The 19,360-nt window shown below is 41.1% G+C and overlaps 2 protein-coding genes across 8 annotated transcripts in view; one reads left to right on the plus strand and one right to left on the minus strand.

Moving 5' to 3' along the window:
* The window catches only part of Hdlbp (high density lipoprotein binding protein), a 79,755-nt gene extending 70,170 nt beyond the window's left edge, over nt 1-9,585 (minus strand). The window contains exons 1-2 of one of the 3 annotated variants that reach the window (XM_048441947.3): nt 9,431-9,566; nt 5,884-5,977 (exon numbers count right to left, since the gene is read on the minus strand). The gene's annotated coding sequence lies outside the window, so the exon portion shown is untranslated. Of the gene's footprint in view, nt 1-5,864; nt 5,978-9,430 lie in introns of all 3 variants that reach the window. The other 2 variants (XM_048441948.3, XM_048441946.3) reach the window with 2 other exon arrangements.
* A 100-nt stretch (nt 9,586-9,685) lies between these two features.
* Nucleotides 9,686-19,360, plus strand: part of Septin2 (septin 2) — a 37,410-nt gene continuing 27,735 nt past the window's right edge. For 2 of the 5 annotated variants that reach the window (XM_048441950.3, XM_048441953.3), the window contains exon 1: nt 9,686-9,789. The gene's annotated coding sequence lies outside the window, so the exon portion shown is untranslated. Of the gene's footprint in view, nt 9,904-9,948; nt 10,074-19,360 lie in introns of those variants that run through there. The other 3 variants (XM_048441954.3, XM_048441955.3, XM_048441951.3) reach the window with 3 other exon arrangements.

Below are 19,360 nucleotides of genomic sequence, written 5' to 3' on the forward strand. Positions count from 1 at the left end.
GATATTTTCTGTACATACATTAACACACTGCTTAAATAAAAACAAGATCTTATTACATACACCTATCACTTGCCATACCTATTTCCATACATAAATAGGTCACGGCTGTCTTTCTAAGATTTATGTACAAATCTAACTCATTTCTTAACAACTGCATGTCATACTGAGCAAACATAACAATAAATCCCCCACTGATAGAACTCCTGAGTATCTTGTACTTTTTTTCTGGAAGCACAATCTCACTATGTAGCTCTGGCTAGCCTCAGAACTCAGAGATCCACCTGTTTCTGTCTCCCAAGTGCTAAGATTAAAGGTATGCATTAAAGCTATCTTGTATTTTGTTTGTTCATCTTGCTACTATCTACCAAAAAATGCTGAAAAGAAAACTCTTTGGCTGCCTGTGGTGACTCCTATCTTTAATTTCAGCATTTGGGAGAGGAGGCAGGAGGATCAAGAATTTGAGTTTCTTCCAAGGGAAGGGCTGAAGGAGTAAAAAGAAGGAAGGGAGGAAGGAAGGTCTCTATTCAGTTGAGTCTGAACCTCCTTAGGGCAAATTCCTGAAAAATACATTGTTTTTTCCAGTAATGCAGCAATTTGTACTGCCAGAATAAAACCGCCTTCTAATGAGCTCAACTGTCCAGTTACAGTCTGTGAACTATCCTTGTCACTCTTGACAATAACTAAGATTATCATGTCTATTTTTCCCAGTCTGATGTGAGGAAAATAAAATTTTAAGGCAATTCTTTTACTGTTAGCTTGAAATCTCACTTAGCTTATCTGCCATCAGAATCTTCATTTTTACAAGAGTTTTTTTTATTATTTTATGGGTATGTATTTGTGTGTATTTATGTACACATGAATGCAGGGATCCACAGAAGTCAGAGGAGTTGGATCCTTTAGCAGATGGAATTACAAATAGCTGTGAGTTGCCTGACATAGCTGCTGGGAATTGAACTCAAGTTTTTTTTTTTTTAATTTTTCTTTTTTTTCTTATATAATTTATTTAACTTTATTATATGTGCATTGGTATGAAGGTATCAGATCCCCTGGAACTGGAGTTACAGACAGTTGTGAGCTGCCATGTGGGTGCTGGGATTTAAACCTGGGTCTCCTGGAAGGTCAGTGCTCTTAACTGCTGAATCATCTCTCCAGCCCCCAGTTTTTTTGTTTTTCAAGACAGGGGTTCTCTGTAGCTTTGGAGCCTTCCTAGAACCCGCTCTGTAGACCAGGATGGCCTCAAATGCACAGAGGTCCACCTGTCTCTGCCTCCCGACTGCTGGGACTAAAGGCATGAACAACCACAGCCCAGCAGGCATGCTGCTCTTAACCACTAAGTCATCTCTCTTGCTCCATCTGAATTTCTTGACTATGAAGCCCACACTCTTCATAACCTCTCTTCAGTCTTCCATCAGAGTGATGCAAAACACGTTTCTTAAAATCACAATATCCAGTCAGTCAACAGAACCAGAGTGAACAGAGGACTGATGATCTGAAGTGAAATTCAAATTGTAAGCTTAAAATAGCGCTGCTGAAGGAGATAGAAGCAATACTTGAGAAAACATCATTCCACCTAAAAAGGCATCCTTTTAGACTAGTCACAAAGTAGCCTAGGATGATCATCTGAGAAGCCTAAACCTGCTAGAGCTCTATTGCATTTATAAACACCAACTTGTCCTAGCTGGACAAAAGGTAATTTTAATGGCAAGGAAGTCACAACTGTATGTGTATGATAAGTTTTGGAGGGTATGCAGTCCTCTGGGTAAGTGGTAGAATGTGAGACAGTGCCAGGTTAGGTTATAGCAAGAAATAAAAGGCAAAGGTACAGACCATGTTTTGTTTGTTCCCCACCAACTGCATTCACCCTTGAGTTTCCCTCAGAAGGAGAGAGAAAAGTATTGACTCCCGGACTGATGGGAAAATTATGACCACCATTAGTGGTTACTCTGTTTCAGGTCTCCAAAGGCACTTAATAACCAAGGGTCTTAAAGTCTGCTTTTCTCTTTCCTTGATCTCCAGCTCTCTTGCCACACACTTGGCTATGCTCTGCATTGTCTTCTAGGACCCGGGATCCCATTTCTCCAGTACACCAAATAAAACAGAGCAAGGTGGGTTGGAGAGATGGCTTAGAGGTTAAAAGCGCTTCTTCTTGCAAAGGGTCTGGGTTTGGTCCCTAGCATCCACATGATCACTCACAATCCTCTCTGTAACTCCAGTTTCAAGAAATCTGATGCTTTCTTCTAGCTTCCAAAGGTCTCTCTCTCTCTCTCTCTCTCTCTCTCTCATACATACATATAAGCAGGTACACATTTATACACATAAAAATACATTAAACCTTAAAACTGAAATGGGCAGAATACTTAATTTCATCAGGTAAAAGGGATTACATTTATTAAAAGATTTCAACAATATGTGCAGAATGTGAAATTAGGTTTTAGTGACAAATATAAAGAAAACTAAAAAAGTTCAGCAAACAAGATGTATGATAATCTCACTTTACACCATTTGACCTAGTTGTGAATCACATTAAGCAGTAAAATATAAACATTAAATACTGAACTAACCAAATTATGGACAGACCTACTCTAAGCAACTACCAATCTGCATAAAAATGACAGAATGGGGTGCGGGGTGACTGGAAACTTCTCATCTACTGTCAGTTAAGTCAAGAGACAATGTAGGAAACACGGGTGGAAAACAATCTCAGACAGCACTTCCAAATTGGAAAATGAAGAGAATCTACCTCGTGGGTTACCTACAGAGGCTAGAACTGTAAATGGGGTAGATATTGGTATCTTTGGCTTTTCTAAGAGTTCACATTTAAAATATAGGAAGATATAAACTTGATTTTAAATGAAATTTTAATTTAAAAATTCTTATCAGTAGCCAAGGGAAGTACTGGGCATGGCTGTATACATCTGGAATCCCAGCATCCAAGGCATCAATCACTGCATCCAACCCTGCATGCTACAATATCAACCCGCCAGGGAGGATGCATGCACTAGTCCAACAGTGGCACAGAGGCTATGGAAGTAATCAAATGTTTTGGGATTTGCCAGGAGGTGATGGCGCACACCTTTAATCCCAGCACTTGGGAGGCAGAGGCAGGCAGATTTCTGTAAATTCGAGGCCAGCCTGGTTTATAAGAGCTATTTCTACGACAACTAAACCCTGTCTCGAAAGGCCAAAAAACAAAACAAAACAAAAACAACAACAAAAACTTTTGGATTCAACTGAGGTCTGGTTCACAGAAAAAAATTCAGGCCTGATAAAGTAAACCTGGTCAAAAGCTAATGGTCACAGGCCCTACGGAGGAACCTACTACTATTGCTTTGCTAAACCAACTACCAATCCCAATACTCAGGAGGCAGAGGACAGCCTAGAATAGACAGAGAAACCTTGTCTTGAAAAAACAATGTGTTTTGCCTTTTAAATAATTGTGTTTATACTCAGACTAATGCTGCCCTCAACCGTGGCCAGAGAACCTTTCTCTGCAGTAATCAGCAGTTAACAAAAGGCTCATAACTAGTCAAAGTTCAGAGATGCAGTGTCTATTCAGTGTTCAGTCCTAAATGGGGACATCTACATCAGCCCTACCCCATCCACAATGGCTTAGGAAACATCACAAAAAGGGGCCAGAAAGATGTAAAAGCTGGAGGACAGAGAGGATTACTGTGACATGCTGTCTTCAGAGCATAGTATGGCTAATACACTCATAAACTTGGGGCAGCTATGATTACCTGCACAAGATCAGTCAACATTCTAACAAGCCACACTAACTGGACTCAGTGAATTATTAATAAACAAAACAGCAGTAAAGGAAAGAATGCAAAGTAGGGATCAGGAAAGCGTTAGCAGTGCCTGTATTGAGTAGAAGGCTGGGGGATGCATGCGATCAAGATGGATTGTTTACATGAATGAAATTGTGAAAGAATAAATAAAAGGTATTCTACTTAAAAATATCAAGGGAAAGCTATATGGCTGAGTTGTTAAGAGTGTTGACTGTTCTTGCAGAGGACCCAAGTTCTGTTCACGGCACCCACATGGCGACTCACAGCTGTCTGTAAGTTCAGCAATAGGGGATTTAATGCCTTCTTCTGGCTTCTGTGGCACTGCGTATGTGTGTACAGACACACATGAAGGCAAACTACCCATAAATATAAAATAAAACTAAAACACATGCACACCAAAACAACAACAAGGGATAAGAAAGATGGCTTAGCAGCTAAGTGTGTGTGCTGCTTTTGTACCCATATTGGGTGGCTCACAATTGCCTACAACTGAAGCTTCAGGGAAATCCAATGCTGATAGGGCACTCCACACACACCTGCACTCACGAGCACATGCTCGTCTCTCCTCATAAACATAACTAAAAATAATAACATCATGCCAGGCAGTGGTGGAACAGTCCTTTAATCCCAGCACTCAGAAGGCAGATGCAGGCAAATCTTGAGCAGGCAAATCTTGAGTTCAAGGCCGGTGAGGGCTACACAGAGAAACCCTGCCTCAAAAAACCAAAACCCAAACCAAGTAATAATAACAACATCTTTTGAAAAACCAAGAGTTACCACTTCTGGAGGAATTATTATACAGTCGTCCAATAAAAGCTTTTCAACAATTTTTTAGGTTTTTCGTAAGTGCTATAGATTTATTGTGTGCCTGTACACACACACACAACAATCCACATGCATGTATACATATGTATTTGTGCACATTTATATGCTCATACATATTTGTGGTAGGTATTCAGATCAGTTTTCTCGTTGGATGTGTGTGTGTGCATGCGTGTGTGCATATGTTCAAGACAGTCTCTTGAGTACTGAGATTACAGGAGTGTGCCACCATGTCTTATTTCTACGTTATTCTGTACCTGATTATTTCTACATAGAAGAAATAATCTATTTTTTTGAGGCCCTGTCTCAAAAAAAAGTAAAAAAAAATCTAGCCCAGTGGTGGTGGTGCACATTATTAATCCCAGCACTAGGAGGCAGAAGCAGGTGGATTTCATTGAGTTCAAGGCCACCTGGTTTACAGAGTGAGTTCTAGGATAGCCAGCGTTGTTACACAGAGAAATCCTACGTATAAATAAATAAATCTAGATTTGCAGGTATTTCATACCTGGTCAACTTAAAATCTTGTCACCAATAGTTTTGCTCAATTTCCAATTAAGTAATTATATAACATGCGAAGAATAACCCTTTTGCCCTTTTCTATCTATGCTTGGATTAAACATGAGATTGTTTTGTTTACTGAAGCACTGTTTATAACATTTTCTGAGACTGTCTCATGTTGTCCAAGTTTCCTGGGACTCAACATATAGCTAGGAATAACAAAGCTTGATCTTCTTACTGCCTAAGTGCTAGGATTACAGCCTTGTTGTTGTTGTTGTTTTGGAAACAGGATTTCTCTGTAGCTTTGGAGCCTGTCTTGGAACTAGCTCTTGTAGACCAGACTGGCCTCAAACTCAGAGAGATTCATCTGCCTCTGCCTCCTGAGTGCTGGGATCAAAGGCGTGCACCACCACTACCCGGCTGGGACTACAGCTTTTTATCCTGTGTACACATGTACACAAATGCACCCTAGGTGGATTGAGTATGTGGAGATGGCCTATGTCATCAAAAGCAGCCAAAATAACATAAGTTTGGAAGGGCAAATATCAGTTTGTCATCCTACTTCAGATTACAATGAAGTCTTGAAATCCAAGAGAAATGTTAAATTTGCCACACAAAAGCTCTCCAGAATGAGACACAGACAGGACATCTAATTGCAGTATATGATGAGCCAGCCAACAGGTTATCACAAAAAAGCACAAGAGCCATGGAGGGGGGAAAAAAGGAACAGAGGAAAGAAGTCAAAAGAGATTATACTTTGCCAATTACAGAGCACCTCCACTGTCTGTAAGAACTGGACAAGAACATGACTGAGTGTGGCTACAATCCATCAAGAGTCTTCCGTCTTTCTCTGTTCATCAAAACAGCCTCTAGAATAAAAAGTAGTGAGAAGGCAATCATGTACCCAGGCAGGACTTGAATCTCTTCTCTCAGCTACCTGCACCAGCCTCTCAAGGGCTAGAATTACAGACATGCACTCCCCACCATTCCTAACTATAGTTATTTCTTTTCATTTTTGTAGAAGTTGTCTAAATGTTATGTATTGACTCCATGTTTTGGCCGGGTACCCTAAGATCCAGAAGAGGGTGTCGGATTCCTTGATATTGAAGTTTCAGACAGATGTGAATGGCCATCTGGGTGCTGGGAACTGAATTCAGGTCCTCTGCAAAAGCAGTAAGTGCTCTTAACCACTGAGCTTTCTCTCCAGTCCTGTAGCCTTTTTTAGATCTTAAATTATAGAATATGTTGGGTACAAAGAGAAGAGTAGATTCATATTTACCTCCCTGATGACAGACTTTTTCTGAGACCCTTAGCTCATTTAAATCAAAACATAAATTCTCACCGTGCCTGTTTTTGTAATTTGTTTTACATTTTATTTCCTGCTTTTAAAATATTATTCATAAAAGAATGAGCTTAAGGATTTAGTTTTAAAAAAGTTTTAAAACACACCCAAAATAATATTTACCTGCACAAATAAAAATGAGAGCCCACTTTAGTCTTTGATGTCTTCATGAAAACTGTTTATCAAAGCAGTCTTTAATGACACTAAAGAACAGTCACTTCTTTGTAATGCTAAGATAATAGAATTTTTTTATTCCAAAATGAAATGTTCAAGAAATCTTGTATTCTTGTGAGTGCTCAGTCCTAACTGGGGTCTGGTTCCCAGCAAGACTCAGGGAACACTGTGGAAGGGGGGGGGGGTAGAAAGTAATAGAGGAGTCAGAAGACAGGAAGAAGAGCTATGAAGTACTGCCTGCTGACAGGACATGACCTTACAGGAACAAACTCAGAGCAGTACAGTTATCTGCACAAGATTAAGCCAGTCAATTTCAGTATGAACAGGATAGGGGCTCATGAAGCTCCACATCAATTAAGGAGTTACCGGCAATAAACGGCTGCTGAGGGGTTGTGGTGGTATCATTTTTCTTCCTGGTAGTGGATGCTGGTAGAATCTCCATGCTCATGCTAAAAGCATTAACTGAACTCAGTGTGTTATTTAAAAGGGGAAGGGTGTTGTCCACGGAGAGTGGAAGGGGAGAGTTTTGAGTGGAGATGACCCAGATATGTAAGAGAGACGTGTGAAACTGTCCAAGATTCAAAAACAACAAAAAAGCACGCTCTCTGCTCAAGACTCTACAGTAAATCATTTTCAGTTGGGAGATATTCATGAAGAATCTACCTTACAAAATGTCATAGATCATCCCAGTGGTCATAATCCTGTCCAAATCAGACTGAGATGGGACTGAATGCAGGTCACGAAGTCATTTTCATACAGTGTCAGCTAAGCCTTCTACCGCTCAAGGAATCAACCGATGATTATTGAATTCTCAACCTTTTGCTGTACGTAAGGCTTTCCAACAACTAATCATGTTTTCCTATATCATTCATATAATCCATTATGGCCCTCACCAGACTGTAAAATAAGCTTTCTTTTGCAAGTGAATCTTCTACACTAGACCATAAACAGCTAGGGGAAAAATAGATCTTTTCTATCTGCATCTCCAGAATCTTTTAACAGCATGTGGTGCCCCATTATTTTAAAAGCCAAAGAAGTGGGGTTATTAGGCTGACATTAGAAAATTAAGACAATACTAAAAGAAATGTACTTAAAAGTCTATTTGGCCACTGAGAAGTCAATCTGTCTGTAAGACAGGAAAAGATAAGGATCTACCTGTGTAAGGGTCCCTGTCCATTCTGAGCTAGCTGCCTCTTCCAGGTGTTCTCAAGGTGAATCAAGCCTCTAAGAAGTGCAGGACTCATAACTAATGAGTCAACACAGTTTGGCAGCCATTGGAAATTACTTAACTTTTTCAAAGACTATCCCTGACACTGGAGACGATATGCCCCATTTTCTCTAAGTTTAAAACTGTCATAATAAGTTAAGGGTTGTTTTGAAAGCGGAAGTATTAACACACGTTTTTAAACCAAAGACCCTTTCAGCTACTTCAGAGCACTGCTTTCAAGTATCCCAGTGTCTAACGTAACTAACAAGTTTTACAAGTTTAGCCTATGGTACTTTAAAGTGTTCAAAACATAAGCCTACGCAATAGGTTTCGCCCCATGTTTTCACATTCACATATGCTTTCATAATAAATATTTAGCTTAAGGATTGTGGCTACTACTAGCCTCAAACAAAACAATCACTGACTTAATTGGGTTTCTGAAAGTTACTTGCTAAGAAAGAGACTTTTTTTTTTTGAGACAGGGTTTCTCTATGTAGCCCTGGCTGTCCTGGAACTCTGTAGACCAGGCTGGTCTACCTCCTGAGTGCTGGGAATAAAGGCGGGCACACCAACAAATATGTGAAGTCATTGCTTGAGGGCTTATGCAGAAAAACCGAAAGCTGAAGGGCAAGTCATGTTGTAAGTAAAGATTATAATTCTCCAGTTTTCGCCCAATACTGTTTCGTTGTCTGTAAACACTATAATAAAACAAAAGTCAGTTTCTCCTTTGGTATAGTTATACGTATGCAAACACCATGCCCAGACTGACCCTCCGGTCTTCTAACTAAGACAGGATACATACATCAGGTAGTCACGAGCAATCGGCTACTTTTCAAAAGTAGATACGCACAATACACCCCCTCACAACAGGCATGTGTCAAAATAGCTTGGGTACCGACACTGTGCACATCACTCACTAGGGTCGCGCGATTATTGTTTCCTCTCAGGCGGGGGTACCCTAGGGTGTTTTCCTATAGAAAGGCCTTGGTGCAAGGCCTAGGCGGGAGTTTGCGACCGCTGCCCAGTCAGAGGACCTCCCGGGACAGAGGAAAGGACAACCGGGCCAGGCCGCAGTCCAGCGCTGCACCTTCCCCAGCTTCGAGCAGGTCGCAGCCAGCGGGCTCACGGGGCGTGCCGCGGATCTCACCGCGCGCCCCTACACCAAACGAGGCGAGGGGCCGTGCCGGCTCCGCCCTCCCCCGCGGGGCACGGACTCACGACCGCACTGGAAGGCCACGTCCCCAGGGACAGGCACCACTCTATGGTTTGCGTGGGGGGGCCGCGAACCCACGTGACTAATGCCTAGCCAATCGCGGGACGGCGACCCGCCATCGAGACGATCGCGGAGGCGGCTAGAGATGCCCGCCGGCAAGTCAAAGGCTCCTGTCCATCCCGGCTCGGCGCTCCGAGCTCGGTGCTGCCGCCATCTTCCTGGAGGAAAGGGCAGAGGCAAAGGGCCCCCTCCCCTTCACAGCTCCGCACTCACGCTGCCACCTGCCCGCCCCCGATCGGCTCTCAGTGTCAGGGGACACCTCATTCCTTCTAAGGAATAGCCTTCCCCCCAACTCTAGTTTCCCACAAAGCGAAGCATCTCATTACCTGTTCCTCTCTTATTAGCGCGAGGAAACCAAGCTCATAAGGTAGGAACTGTGGCGAAACAGGAACAAGACGCCATCTTGGTAAAGGAGAAGAGGCTACGCTTGACCTCCCCCCGCCCCCAGCCTCTATATGGCCAACCGCCGTGGGAGGGGCACAGCGCCTGCGCAGAGGTGGACGCCAGTCGGGTCTACGCTTGCGCTCTGCTTGGCAGCCGCGGGGGAGGGGACTACGCGGGGCCCCAGGAAGGAGTTGGCACGGGGCGGGACGGCGCGATGACGCAATCGGTTCGCGCGCGCGGCGAGGTGGGGCGGGGCAGGCCCGTGCTGTAGTCCGACGAGCGTTCTCCGGCGTGTTAGTGGGTGAGTGTGTGGCGGTGTGTCCCCACTGTCGCGCGGGCCCGAGTCGAGCTGGCCGTCCGGAGGAATTGGCGAGCGTTCCATCGGCCTCTCCGTCTACTCGGGCCGTGGTGACGGGTGCGGAAGGGGCGCGCGTGGGGGGAGGGGCGGCCGCGCCCTTGGTCCGTGGCTCCGATAGTGGACGCGCGACGGGCGTCGTCCCTTAGAGGACTACTGGACAGGCGTCCGCCATCTGGGTAATCGCCCTGGCCGGGTCCAGGGCGTTGGGGCGTTCGTGGCTGGTTCCGGTGAGATTGCCACGCAGTCCAAATGTTGTGTGGTGGGAGCCCGAGGCGTTTACGCTGGCGGGTGGAGGAGTTGGGCGAGGCAGCTGTAGAGTCCCGTCTATGAAGCACTTCTATTTGTGTGGCCATCTTCTCACTTAACGGTGCCATTTCGTCCCGAGAAAGTGAGGGACTAGTAGTCAGTCACCCCGAGATGTTAATGAGGTTCCCCAATTGAAGACTGTGGATAATTGTATGGAGGAGGGATCTTTTTCTGCTGTGGCCTTCCCCGGCGTTGTGCGATGCTAGACAAAGGACTGGAACAGTGGTAGTGACAGGGACTAGGGGACATGGAGTGGAAGCCTCTGATGGTGAGAAGCGGTGAAGTCTAACTCTGAAGCGGGTCTTAGGCCCAGACCACGCCTGACCCTTTTGTGTCTTCCGGCCTCATTTGTTAGTGCCTCCCGGCCATGTCCTGTCTGTCCTACCTTACACCAATGCCAGACTCTTATACTTAGTACTTCTAGTTCAGACCGCTGTGGTCTCTGGCGCTGGCCTTAGCTCGGTTTGCTCCTCTTTTCTGGTGCGCAACTACCTCCCGCGTTCTCTTGTCTTCTCCTTATCTGTTGTGTTAGTTCCTGCTCGCTGCTTGGTATTCAGGACTCTCACCGGGTAAGATTTCCATCAGACGGATTAGGTGTTCCATTGGCGTTTAGTATTGGGGTGCCTACTGCATAGCAAGGGATTCAAGCCTCGGGTTCTCAAGTATTTCCGCAGTGTTATCATTTATAGAGAGGTGGTGAGGGACCGGCCCCGCGTAGCGGGTCACCCGAGGCCTCAGCAAGTCCCTTGGCGGGTGACCTGATTTTAGCACCTCAGATACATTTCTGAATTAGTCTTGCTAACGTACGGAGAAGTAGGGTTTTGTAGAGGTCATGAAAATTTTCTTCATCATGCCTCTGATTTAATCCTTTTCAGTGACTTTTTTCATAGTCGCCAGTCAGGGATTCTTTGCAGTACCCAACTTTCAGACTGTCAGTGTGTGCTGCTATATCTTATTTTGGTGATGATTTTCTTAGTTGTAAAGTTTGTCACGTTCTATTTTTCAATTTTTCCACCTTGAATTGTTTTTCCTCTTTACAGTTCTGTAAAGAGAGCAAGAGCTTTTAAATGAGATCAGATTCTCTTTCTGGTTTAGTTGGGTAGCCTAGAGAAAGGGGGTGGGACCTCTCTCTATTATCATTCATGAGTGTAATTCAGCTCCCTTTGATTGTGGCATGCTGCCCCAAGCTCCATTAAGAGTGTTGTGCTGCATAATGTACTTGTGCAATCATCGCATCTAAGAAATCTAAATGGCAAGATAGTCCAGGCACGTTGGATAAAAGCTCTTCAGAAGTCTTAATGGGGGGTGGTAGGGGTGATGCTTACAAATGTAGCAGTTCATGTACATGAATGGCGCTTTCTATTTATGAGTATTCCATTACTATAAATGCCACTTGCAAAAATAAGCTTCTGATGTCAAAAATGCACTTTTGTTAATCTATTCATTTTTTGGGTGTAATTTGGGGTGATAATATTACTCTGGAATAAAGAAGCTGTGGGTCAAAGATAAAGAACTTACAAATACCTTAAGACATCTGAAATTTACACGGTATGAAAGAATAACAATTTAGTTTTCTCACCTATCTTAGATATGGGGGATTTAATTGATCTGCACTTTGTACTTAGGCAGTATGTTAATGGATCAAGGTTTTCTCACTAAAAACCAAGTATTTTAGAAATTCAGTATTACTCTCTCAGCTTTCATTTTGACATTAATGGGGATATATAGTTAGGTTGGTAGAGTGCTTTCCCTGAGTGCAAGAGTCCTGGGTCCCTATTATACCCCCTCACAAAACCAAAACCCTTTTTTGTTTTGATTACTAAATTGTTAGAAAAGCATTGTGAATCCAATGGTTTGCATGTAGGGTAAAGAATTCATGGCCTGGCATGCTCCATATTGAAGAATCATTGTATTCTTCAGTTCTGGACTTGTGTTCTGCATCAGGAAACTTCTTGAAAAAAAGGAAAATACAGTCTAAACTGAGCCATGTTTTCAAATGTCTGGGAACTTGAGTCGGTAAAGCAATGTAGATACAGCAGTGTAGAAAAGGTGCTCATGATGTTTCCTGTATCTTCTTGTGGTGGTTTGGAATAAAATGCATGTAATAGTGGTGAAGGCAAGTGTCCACTCTTCTACTTCTCTCAGGTATTTATCCTTCCATGTAAACAAAGGTTATTTTACCCAGTGCTTAAAGAAGTCATACCTTACGGATTCCAGTTTAGAACTGAATTAATTATACCAATTTGGGGAAAACAATAATATGTTTAGGGCTTCCCCCCAAATCTCTTTGTAGCCAAGAATAGTAATGCACCCCTGTAATCCTAGCAGTCAGGAGGCTGAAGCAGGATTGCCAGCTCAAGATGAGTTTTGATTACAAAGACTGAGCAAAGGCCAACGCCAGAGACCACAGTGGTCTGAACTAGAAGTCCTAAGTATAAAGAGTCTGGCATTTGTGTAAGGTGGGACAGGACATGGGCGGGAGGCACTAACAAATGAGGCCAGAAGATACAAAAGGTCTGGGCCTAAGACCGGCTTCAGAGTTAGACTTGACTTAGACTTGATGGCTTCCTACCATCAGAGGCTTCCAAAAACAAAGAACCTAAAATGTGTTCTTTTGTATTTGAGTGTTTTGTTGTGTTTTCAGACATGGTTTCTTTGTTGCTTATGCTATTTGAGAACTCACTGTATAATCCAGGTTGGCCTCAAATCTGTAATCTTCCTGTCTCAACCTCTATTGCTGTGCTGCCACACGCGGTTCGATTTTCATTATTTTATTCTTGTTAAGTATTTTTCCCTATTTCTGTTCCTAAATGTTTACTGCTATATAGAAAGAAATTTTCAATGTTGGCATGGAGCTCATTGATAGAACACTTGTCTAGCATACATGAAACCAGGGGTCTCCTTCTCTAAGGACCAGTTTCTCTCTCTCTCTCTCTCTCTCTCTCTCTCTCTCTCTCTCACACACACACACACACACACACGTATGCGCGTGCGGTAGGAAATTTACAGTTTTTGAGACCTTGTCTCCCTGTGTAGTTCAAGCTGGCCTCCCATTTGCAATCCTCTCTGTTGAGTGCTGAGATTATAGCAGTGAACTAAAGTTTTTTTGTTGTTGTTCCAGCCTGACCTGGAACTTCTGTGCTCATGATCTCGTGACAGTCACTCAGATACCTGAGATTGAAGGCCTGTACTTCTTAGCCTCTTTACTGTTGGACTTTTTTTTTTTTTAATTCTTTCTCTTATGCAATTCTGGTTGTCCTGGAATTAACTGTGTAGACTAGGCTGGCCTCGAACTCAGAGAGTTCCATCTGCCTCAGTCTCTCAAGTGCTGGGATCAAAGATGTGAGCCACCATGCCTGACTACTATTGTTTTGTGTTCTTATAACTCAAGTATTGTGTTTTATGCTTGCATACTCAGTCCTGTCAGCAAAGTAGTTTTGTTTCATCATTTTTCTTGATTCACTAATCATAATAGGGCAGTATTAAATAATAATAAAGCTGCAATATCTAGATCCTACTTGCATTTTGATTCTAATGAAAAAATTAAGGCAGTTGAGTATTTGATTGTATTAGAGAGCTATAATTAATTTTCTCTAGAAATAATAGCTTGCCGTTTTTAGGAGCCTTGTGCATACTGAACTATAAATGAAGTGTGTATTTAGAATTTGCTTCACTATAATTCAGAGAAGTTGGAAATAAATTAATATTGGCCTTGAGTTGCTAATTATTGAAATTGAATAAAGGTTAGTACTTGAGGGTTTTATTGTGATGTTTTTGTGTGTGCTTTAAGTTTTTCATTTGCATTTTAAAGTAATTATGAAAGCAATGGACATTTTAAATCTTATTATTGGTTACTATTCAAATAGGTTTAGTATCTCTTTAAAAACATTATATTTAATGTGTATGAAGGTTTTGTCTAGATGTACATTTGTATATCACAATGCCTGGTGCCTAGGGAGGTTAGAAGAGGACATCAGGTCCCCTGGAACTCAAGTTACAGACAGATGTGAGCTGCTATTTCATTGTTGGGAATCGAACTCAGGTCCCCAGGAAGAGCAGCAAGTACTCTTCACCTGAACTATCTCTTCAGCCCCTAGTTTAAGTAATTCCCTTGTTTAAGGAATAGCATTTGCTATTATTCTTGGTAACAACCCTGAATTATATTTAAGCAGTTTCCTTAGTGTTTTCATGTATATTGATTGAATTTAATTATATACCTCATCACTATCTATATGGCTTTCTCTTAATTTTTTTATGTCTTATATTGATACCTTTGATACAATATTAGAATCATCTAATTGCTGTCAAATATTTAAAATTTTTGTATTTATATTCATGAATGAGGTTGATTTGATGTTTGCTGGTCTTTCTTTCCTTATTGCAGGGCCCTTCCTTCCTTTCTTTTATGGATATGTTATTGAAATTATGCTGACTTCACAAATAAATTGGTTCATGTTCCTTTTTTCTGTAATGGCTTGGAATAGTTAAATGACATTATCTCTTCAGAGTTACATGCTATTTTGTTCTAATTCCATTTGGTGTTGGCCATTCACGTTTTTAGTTTAGGGTGTGTATGTGTGTGTGTTGCTTTTTGGTTAGATTTTTGTTGTTGTTTTGTTTTGTTTTACAGTTATGGGTTTGGTGGGAGTGAGGACATATGCTCCTTGTGTATGCTGAGATTAGTGAAGAACTTGCTGGAGCCTAGTTTCTCTTTTTGCCATGTAGATTTCCAAGTTCTAACTCTGGTATTCAGGCTGGAGGCAAGTGCCTTTACCCCATGAGCTATCTAGCTGGCCCTATTGCTGGGCTTTAGTGGCACTGGTTGTAGTTTTTGTTCTAGTTTGGTAGTTTATAGTGCCAGGGATAGTATTCTTTTCTCTCATTTTCAATTTGTGACCCCTTTTGTAGTCTGCATCTGTGATTGTGCTGCTTTTTATGTATGTTCTCATTTCTTTAATTGGGTTTGTATGAAGAATTTGTTTCTTCCAGGTATGGTCACACATGCCTTTAACCCCAACACTGAGGAGGCAGAGGCTGGTGGATCTCTTTGAGTTAGAGGTCAGCCTCATTTATATAGTTGAGTTCCGGGACAGCCAGAGCTACAGATAAGAATTAGTTTTAAAGATTCAGATTTTGAATTTACTTGTCTCTGTATTTTTGGCATAGTTTCATTTTTTTCCTCTTTATTTCTTTAGAATTTTTTGTTATTTGTGGATATTTTTAGGGACAAAATTTCTTTATTTTCAGTGTTACTGATAAAACTATGTGAAATTCAAGTTTGAGTTTTTCATATACATGAGAACGTCTGAGGACCCTTCCCTCCAAGGGCCATCCATCTCCTTTGGTTTCTACAACTTGTGGGTTTTGCTTTTGGGCTTTTCTTAATCCAAGAGTTGTTCAGGATTGTTCCAGCTCCTTGAGAGTTTATTTTGTTCCTTTACACACTTAGTTTAAACAGATCATGCTCTGAGAGTATTGATTGTAAAAAGCTGGGCATAGTGGTACATACCCTTAAATCCAATCACTCTGGAGACAGAGGCAGGCAGATATCTAATGAGTTTGAGGCCACCTGGTCCACATAGCAAGTTCCAGGACAGTCAAGGCTACATAATAAGAAACTTTCTCTAAAACAAAACCCTAAAAGATTAAGTTTTTCGCATTTTGTTAATACCTTCAAAATGTAAGATGTGATTTTATTCCCTATTCTATAAAGTTCTGTATATCAATTACACACGATTGGTTGTATTACTACCTTTCTACCCTTGGAATACTGTTATTTAATCTGTTCAATTCTAAGAAAAGCCTATTAACTCTAACTTGTTTGAACTGTATTTTTATTAAGTCAACTTGATAATTTTCTTTGTCTTTACTTTATGGTTCTGTCTGCAGTTAAGTATTTGGACAGGACTTGTTATGTCTTCCCTATGAATTTTTAAATGATTATTAATGCATTGTTACTGTTTTATTATTTTCTCTTGAATTCCACTTACTTTGTATTAACAGTGTCAAGGTGTATAGATAAGGATTTGAGTTTTCAGCTGCTGCCCCAGTGCCTGCTGTCATGCTTCCTTATCATAATGGTGATGGACTCCTATTCCTCTGGAACTAATGAGGAAATTGAAGAAGTGACAACCATTTATGGCAAGGAATAGTGTATCATTAATGACTGTGCCAAATATTTTGTATTAGAATCATTGATGATATAGATGGCCCCAAATAGACACTTCGCTTGCAGGTAATGTTACTGAGTACTCAGGCACAGCTATTTATTTATCAGTTGGATGTGCCTTGGCTGAAAGGGCAAAATGTGCACCATTATCAAACAGCCTTGAGGAAAAGTATATATATCTACCCTTTTTGGTACAGTGAGAGTGTCCCCTTTATGTCCTGTGATCAAGGCCAGGTTTCTTTTTCTCCCAAAATATTTAATTTAAAAAAATGACAGAATATTGGTGAAAGAATCTTTTACCTGTAGGTGGAGAAAAGAAAAGATATTCTGGGCTGAAGAGATGGCTCAGAGGTTAAAATCACTGGCTGCTCTTCCAGAAGTTCTGAGTTCATTTCCCAGCAACCTCATGGTGGCTCACAACCATCTGTAATGAGATCTGTAATGGTGCCTCCTTCTGACATGGCAGGTAGACATGCAGGCAGAACACTGTATATAGCAAATGTTTTTTTTTTAAAAAAAGATATTCTGATACAGAAATTTCAGGTTGACAGAACCAGACTCAGATATAAAGTGGTGGTGGGGGAACTGAAGAAAATATTGAATACAAAGATGACCTCATTTTAGAATATCAGCTAGAAAACCAGTTAAAGCATTGGATTTCAGCATCAGTGAAAATGAGCCATACAGAAAGAAGTACTTTTAAAGCACACTTGGCCACAATACTTTGTTTTAAATGAGTAAAAATGGTTCTTGTCAATCTCCCTGAGACTAAGAAAATAATCAGTGTTCACCCATAATATCTGTGCCTGTAGCATAAGGTGTAAGGATCAGCAGACCATCTTGCAGGACTGTGAGGATGATGGAGATTTTGAACGGGAGGAATGTCATGGTAGTAGTATCCCACTGGTATGGAAGGGTTCTGCTAGGATCAGATCATTCCAAACATACCAGCAGCTGCTCCACATCTACTACTGGTGGAGAACTTCATACGTTCACTCTAGTCATCTACAAGTCTAGGAAAGAAGAACGTGAAGAAAGGCAGGAATGAACTGTGAAAGGCAAAGACAGAAAATTGCCCTTTGACAGATTTTGCTTCCTTACAGATATTATCCAATAATTACTATATTAATCAGCTAACCACAGACTTGTCTGGGTTTCGCTCCCAAGGGAGGGAGCAGAAGTTAGGAAGGCAGTTGGGGGAAGTACAAGAGCATGGAAAGCATGTGAAGTTGAGCAGGTGTTTTTCTCTGATTTTTAACCTTGGAAAATCCACATTCTCACTTACTGTTTTAAATAAGAATACAGTAAACAGCTTTACAGTAAAGTGGGTTCTGAGACAGAAGATCTTATTTTCAGCATTATTTAATGTTAAGTTATCAAGAGTGGTAGGATGACCTATACATGTACATTTGGAACACAACTCTGTTATCACGGGATCCTAAATATATTCTATGTTTTAACTGTTAAAGACTTTAGATGTCATTTATTAAAATCAAAATCAAAATAACTTCACAGTCTTGACATTTTTGATACATGGACATCAATAAAAGCAGCAAGAATTTGATGCTGGGGGAAGGAGCTAATTTTCCTGCCACAATAAATTTTAATTTATTTTTTGGTGTTTTGTCTAACGTTTGTTTTGACTTTTTACAGAAGACAAACATTTTTAATATCCCTGATCTCATTTTTCCTCACTTAAAATTGATAATTAATTTTTAAAATAGTAACAGCCACATTTGGAAATGAAATCCATAATTTTCACTACAGGTCATTTGCTGGTAGGAGGAGAAATCTTCAGATCTAACTCCTGAATTACACATTTCAAACTATGCCAGGAATGTAAAACAGCTAATGATAGCATTTTTTTTTCTGTGTTAAAAAAAGAGAAAATCATATGTAGAGAATTTTCAGTTTTCTATGTAACTTTGAACAGCCAGGTGTCTACTGTGGCATTCTTTTTATTGGTTAAGAATGTTCTCCATACACCAGTATATAAAAGCAAGTAGCATCTCCTTTTTAATGGAAACAGCAGCTGTATGATGGAAATATTTTGTGACCTATGAGGCAGGCTGTGGTTAAAAAAAAAATTTTAATTTAGACTAATTTTAGAGAAACAAATGAAGTGTATTGGTTGCTGGACTGAAGAACTAAATTCGGAAAGTTGTAATCAAATCCAATTCAACTATGTGAACATAGCCGGGTAGTGGTAGTGGCAGCAGCGCAGCTCACCTTTAATCCCAGCACTTGGGAGGTAGGGGCAGGCGAATCTCTGCGAGTTCCAGGCTAGCCTGGTCTACAAAAATGAGTGTAGTGATGAGGCGAGCAGGCCTGCTTTTCGTCCCTCCCAGCTTCCGCATGGTTAGTTTTACACCCGAAATAACAACACACAAATTGTGTACATTTAAACACTTCCTGGCCCATTAGTTCCAGTCTCTTATTGGCTAATTCTTACATATTGCTTAACCCATTTCTAATAATCTGTGTAGCACCACGGAGTGGTGGTTTACCGGGAAAGATCTTAACCTGCCTCCTTCTCAAGAGAGGAGAGGCATGGTGTCTGCCTCACTGCCTTATTCCTCCCAGCATTCTGTTCTGTCTTCCCCGCCTACCTATGTTCTGACCTATCAGGCCAAGCAGTTTTCTTTATTAATTAACCATGACAGCAACAGATAGCTAGAAGACCCACCTACATCAAATGAGTTCCTGGACAGCCAGAGCTACACAGAAAAACTTTGTCTTGAAAAACAAAACAACAAAGAGATAATCATAAACATGGGATGTATATCTTCCTTATATTTTATGCATGATTTTATACATATGGCTGTTTTTCTTTCTATGCAAATGGTATTAAACTTTATCCTACGTGTTTTATGTTAAAATATATCGTTAACATTTTCTCTTGTCAGTTACTCTTCTGTGATTTAAAACAACAAACAACTTCCCGTTTGTCTGTGTTGGTGCTGGCTTTACTTGCCTCTTTATTTCAACCTTTCTTGCCCTACCTTCACTCCGTATGCAGTACAATCAGTTTATTACTGC

The sequence above is a fragment of the Myodes glareolus genome, chromosome 1, assembly GCF_982192425.1.
Source record: "Myodes glareolus chromosome 1, mMyoGla1.1, whole genome shotgun sequence".
Taxonomy (NCBI): Eukaryota; Metazoa; Chordata; class Mammalia; order Rodentia; family Cricetidae; genus Myodes; species Myodes glareolus.